Genomic DNA, 6,217 nt, shown 5'->3' on the forward strand with positions numbered 1-6,217 from the left:
ACCATGTTAGCCAGGCTGGTAATTTTTTAAATTTTGTGTGGATATGGGGTTTCACCATGTTGCCCCAGGCTGGAATCAAGCCCCTGAGCTCAAACAATCTACCTGCTTCAGCCTCCCTAAGAGCTGGGATTACAGATGTAAGCCACTACACCCAGCCTGAAGGCTATTTATTTATTTTTAGCAGTTTTTAAAAGGAGGATTTACTTGACAAGTTTCACTCAGCACAACATACCCAAAAGGAAATCACAATACAAAGAAAGATTTAAATCAAGGCCTCAGCATTTCATTCAAACACCAAGACCAAAATTCTAAAGTATTAGTATTGCATCTCAAATTTTTTCCATTAACTAAAAAAAAAAAACCTTAAATTTATGTGCTTTACAGGTTATGAAATGAAAGTAGAATTAACAAACATGCCAAAATGTTTCACTTTTAACTGTAGACACAGCTCCTATATTGAGTTTTTAAAAAAAGCATGTCTTTCAACATGTATCCAGTGTTCAATATAAGGTAGCAAAGGGCAACATTTAACAAATTCATCCTATAATATAACAAACCTGAGAAAAGCTGGAACCGTAACAGTTATAGGTTACTCCTTCACTGTTACATCCTAGATGAGTACTGTATTCAAAAGCCCTGAGCCTTAAGTCTTCATAACAATCCTGATTTCCACTTAGAGAATAAGCATAAATCACAAGCTTGTACTGCAGAAACTGTTAAACTGAAGTTTTGGTTTTTTCTTTCTTTTTTTTTTTTTATTTTTGAGACGGAGTTTTGCTCTTGTTACCCAGGCTGGAGTACAATGGTGCGATCTCGGCTCACCGCAACCTCCACCTCCTGGGTTCAAGCAATTCTCCTGCCTCAGCCTCCCGGGTAGCTGGGACTACAGGCGCACGCCACCATGCCCAGCTAATTTTTGTATTTTTAGTAGAGACGGAGTTTCACCTTGTTGACCAGGATGGTCTCAATCTCTTGACCTCGTGATCCACCCACCTTGGCCTCCCAAAGTACTGGGATTATAGGTGTGAGCCACCGTGCCTGGCCTAATTTTTTTTGTTTTTGTTAATGAATGAGAGCTTCTTATGTTGTTCAGGTTGGCCTTGAACTCATAGCCTCGCCTCCTCAAGCGCCAGGACACCTGGCCAGAGCCACCGCGGCTCCCGTGGTTTTATCTTTAAAAAAAAAGTTGACCAAGAGTCAGTGATCATCCACCACTCACAGTGGACATGCTAGCCATCCCTCCCATGCCATTCACACCCATAGATGCACGGCTTCCACTACTGTAGTAGCTGCGATTCATTGCTCCTTGGCTACCTGTGCACTGTTTGATTGAAAATCACTGGAATTTTCTTGTAAAACTTGATTGTATCCACTCATGCTTCTCTGGCCACCATAGCCATCTCCATAACCACCACTCAGCTGCTAGCTGGCTTGGCCACCATAACTGGACTGGTTTGACATTTATGACATTTATAATTTCTTTTCACCGCTCAATCCTGTGAGAGTACACATTGAAATTGGTCCTGATGGCAGAGTAACTGGTGAAGCAGATCCCGAGTTTAGCAGAGCTCAAGCCTCTCTCCATTTGGCTACCAGAAGCACCGCAGCTTTCTCCTGCTGTGGTGTTCGAGTTCTACGCAGCTGTGTGGCGTGTTATTGTCTTTTGACACAGCTGCTGCAGCATCTTCATGAGTTGCAAACTCAACATCTGCTTCCCCAGTTACTCTGCCATCAGGACCAATTTCAATGTGTACTCTCACAGGATTGAGCGGTGAAAAGAAATTATAAATGTCATTTTCAGTAGCTCTGTAAGGTAATCCATGCACGTGCACTCAGTGTCCTGTTGTGCTAAGTAGAGCCACCATCCCGTATCTGTGATCGACATTCCTGAAAAACAGTCATTGAGGTCTCTTCCAAATCCATCTGACCCAAAGCTCTAGCCATCATTAGAGCCACTGTAGTCATCATAGCCTCCACCAGAAGCACCACGCCTCATCCTCTCAAAGCCAGCTCCTCTGCCAACGCTGTTATACCCTCTGCCAGCCCCAGGTCTATCATAGGGACCTGGCTGCTGCATGACCACAAGCTTTCATGGTGGATCATAGTGAGTTCTAACTTCAGCTCTACCGCTCTTAAAGATTTCAATATCCTGAGCCCTATTCTTCCCCTGTGTTTTAGAGCCTTCTCAGCTACTTCATGTGAAGCAAACTGCCCAAAGTCCTTCCTCGTACTCCTCCCCTGGAAGTCCACTGGGAATGTTATCCCGTCTGGCACGATTTCCAACCCTGAGAAGAACGGAACCATTTCTTCCTTGCTATAGCCAAAGGAAAGCGCTCTAAGCCGCACGAAGTCATCACTGACCGTGTCAGGACTATTTGGACCAGCGTGCTTCAACACCCAATCCATGTCAATGTTGTTTGATGAATACTTCAAACCTGTGTCCCATAGTTTCTCTGTCTTTTTTCAGGGCCATTTTGACTTCATCTTCTGATTCAAGTTCAACAAAACCTGGCCACACAGTCTGCCTTCTCTGGTGTAGATGAAACAAATACCTTAAGCCCCATTTTGAATTTCGCAGTCAGAAAAAAAAAAAAAACCTCTGCACATCATGGGACGAGCAAGACCAGTGCAAGCCCCGAAGCTTCACCACAAACCCCTCTCCACCTTCGGTCTCAACATCATCATCTTATGCAGTCGGGTGTCAAAACAAACTACCCACCCGACTTCAGCGTGGCTCAGACCAAGTGGCCCCCTGAAGGCTATTTTTAAATAGCACCACAGTGTTGTCCCCTTTGAGGCAAAGAAATCACTCAGTGGCCCCCCTGCAGGTGTAGAGTGGTATAAACTCCCAGGTATCTCCAGCAAGGTGAGAGGAGGACACTGATCTGCCATCCCAGGCAGCCCTTCCCACTTCACAGCAACTAGGAAGGGGGTACATCAGTGAGTTCAGGCAGTCTGAGGGCACCAATCCTTCCTTCCAGTTCTGAGAGCCTCTCACACGTGTTTCAAAATACGAAGCCCCCCAAGCCCAGGAGTTTGAGACCAGTCTGGGCAACACAGAGAAACTCATCTCTACTGAAAACAGAATAATTAACCAGGCGTGGTGGTGCGCACCTGTAGTCTCAGGTACTCAGGAGATTGAGGTGGGAGGACCGCCTGAACTTGGAACGTGGAGATTGCAGTGAGCTGAGATTGCACCAGGCCACTGTACTCCAGCCTGGGCCCCAGAGCGAGACTCTGTCTCAAACAACAACAACAACAAAAGTAAGGAAGGAAGGGAGGGAAGGAGGGAGGGAGGGAGGAGGGAGGGGAAAGAAAGAGAAAGAGAAAGAAGAGAGGAGGGAGGGAGGAAGGAAGGAAAGAGAGAGGGAGGGAAGGAAGGGAGGAAGGGAAAGAAAGAGAAAGAGAGAAAGGAAAGAAAGAAGGAAAGAGAAAGGGAGGGAGGAATGGAGGAAGGAAGGAAACCCAAATCACAAAGGATGAAAGGGGAGAAAAAAATGCAAGCATCTTCTCATTTCCAGAAGAATCTTGAAATCTGCCCTCAGAATCCACCCTAACTGCTCCCTGTGGCTTCCCGGCAGGCTGGAGGCGGCCCCTCCTTCCTCTCCCCCCAGCTCCACCCGCTGTCCCACACATACAGCTGCTCCCTAAAGACTTTGCCTTCTATCTTATCGGAATATTCCACAAGAGATTTCTCCCCAGCTGGTTTCTTCCTGACAACTCAAACATCACCTCCATAGAGATGCCCTCTCTGGCCACGAGGTCACCCCCGTCGCACCCTCTGAGGCACTCCGCACAGCACTGGCCACTCAACGTTATCCTAACTGTGTTCAGTTGTATGCTGTGTGTCCGTCTCCCCATGGGAATGACCTCCCTGGGGACAGAGCCTGATTCTGGTGTCATCACTGTAGCCTCAGAGCCTGGCATCTGCTTGGCACAAAGGAAATCCTCTAACATCTAGCAAATCACATCTGAGTGAATAAATTGGACCCATGGGCCAGAGGCCAAAATTCCAGCAGAGAAGGAGAACTAGGTCAACTGAACACTCAGTACTCCAAGATGCTGGAGGAAACCAGGGCACAAGACCAGGATGGGGAAGAAGGAGAGAATCCACCAAGAGTTTTCTTGGCCCTTTGTTTCCTCCCTCCTCTCACTCGTCCCTCTCTCTGCTCCTACCTTGGAAAGACAATCACTTTTTTTTTTTTTTTGAGATGGAGTCTCGCTTTCACCCAGGCTAGAGTGCAGTGACGTGATCTCCGCTCACTGCGACCTCCACCTCCCGCATTCAAGCGATTCTGCTTCCTCGGCCTCCCAAGTAGCTGGGATTATAGGTGCCCACCATGCCTGGCTAATTTTCGTATTTTTAGTAGAGACTGGGTTTTGCCATGTTAGCCAGGCTGGTCTTGAATTCCTGACCTCAAGTGATTCACCTGCCTCAGCCTTCCAAAGTGCTGGGATTACAGGCATTAGCCACTACGTCTGGCCTGATATTCACACTGTAAATGGTGCAAACCTCTCAAAATATCCAGGGGCATCTGGGTTCCAATTCTAGCTATAAATCTGAGCCTCCCTCTCCCCACTGGCACCTGCAAGAAGCACAGTGACCATGCCAGCTTCATGGGGTTGCTGGGAGCACTGGCCTTGAGGGTAACATCAGTCACTCAGACACAGGCCTCTGCAAATTGAAAGCAAAGCAGGATAAATCCCTACCCCTCAGATCGGCCATTCACCTCCTGGCTGCAGTCCCAGACAGTCTCTGCTCAGTGTGCCTGTCTCTGGCACCTGTGAGATCCCCTAATATCCCCCAGCATTTCCCAGGTGCCAGGCACTTGGTATGACATCAATTTATCCTGGGAGTCCCACACCTCCAGGTGTCATTATCTCCATTTTACAGAGGACTAGGGCTGAGAGATGAAGGCGCTGGTCCCAGGACTTACAGCTTTCGAGCTGTGGCATCAGCTTCAAGAACCCCACTTTCAGGCAGAGCACAGTGGCTCACACCTGTAATCCCAGCACTTTGGGAGGCAGAAGCAGGCAGATCACCTGAGGTCAGGAGTTCAAGACCAGCGTGGTGAACATGGTGAAGTCCTGTCTCTACTAAATACACACAAATTAGCTGGGCATGGTGGCACACACACTACTCGGAAGGCTGAGGCAGGGAGAATTGCTTGAACCCAGGAGGCGGAGTTTGCAGTGTGCTGAGATGGCACCACTGCCATCTCAAAATAAATAAATAAAAATGTTAAAACCCCGCTTTCATCTCATTAATTTAAGTGGTTTGTCACCATCGGCTCATGTCATATGGCAGCCCTGAAGGAAGGCAATGATTGCCTCCATTTTATGGTCAAAGGAAGTGCAATTCCAACCGGGTCTGAGTGGCGCCCGCTGGTCCTGTAGCCTTCTCGCCGCCTGAGCTCTCCCCGCCCCCGCACCAGCTCCTCTTCCCAGATGCAGAGAATGAGGCGTGAGGCTGAGCTGATGATCTGCACGCTGATCCCACGATGAGCCCCAGGTGCCTCCCCAGGCAAGAAAGTGAGGCAGCAGAGCCCGCCCCACCTGCACGTGCTGTGGGGAGCAGTCTTCTGCATGACCTTGGCCTAAGGCTCACCTGGGCTGACTCACCTGAGCTACTCAGGGTTCCCGGCAGAGGCTGCGGTGCATTCACTGTGTTGTGTAATCCTCACCTAGAGGTTTCCAGGGCTGGAGAGAAGAGGGAAGAGGAGTTCTTTAATGGGTAGAGTTTTATCTGGGATGATGAAAAGGTTCTGGAACTGGATAGCAGTGAGGATTACACAACACAGTGAATGCACCGATGTGACTGAATTATACACTTAAAAATAGCTTAAATAGTAAGTTTTATGTTTCATTTATCACAATAAAAATGTTTTTTAAAAATCTGAATCACATAGAAGTGGACACTTGCATTTGATGTGAAGAAGGGTCCTGGGCTCTTCTAAACCTCCCAAGGGGACATTTGTCCTCAGAGGCTCCGGACAGCTCTCTGCCCATGGGACAGACAGCCTTGCCCTCTCACAGGGCAAGGCCCTCGGGATCCTTTGTTCCACAGACCCAGGATCTCCAGGGAGTCAGGTCTCCACCCCTGCAGTCCCCACCCCTCGCCCTAATATTAACTGGCCTCCGCCCCTTTGCACCTGCTGCTTCCAATAAGCAGAACACCTTTCTCCCTTCCCCCACCAGCCTAATCCTGGCTCTGAGA

At 48.5% G+C, this 6,217-nt stretch overlaps 1 pseudogene; it reads right to left on the reverse strand.

The window, feature by feature from the left end:
- Positions 1 to 422: 422 nt before the first annotated feature.
- Positions 423 to 3,515, reverse strand: LOC100398678 (heterogeneous nuclear ribonucleoprotein H-like; annotated as a pseudogene).
- Positions 3,516 to 6,217: the final 2,702 nt, after the last annotated feature.

Source organism: Callithrix jacchus, chromosome 20, assembly GCF_049354715.1.
Source record: "Callithrix jacchus isolate 240 chromosome 20, calJac240_pri, whole genome shotgun sequence".
NCBI lineage: Eukaryota > Metazoa > Chordata > Mammalia > Primates > Cebidae > Callithrix > Callithrix jacchus.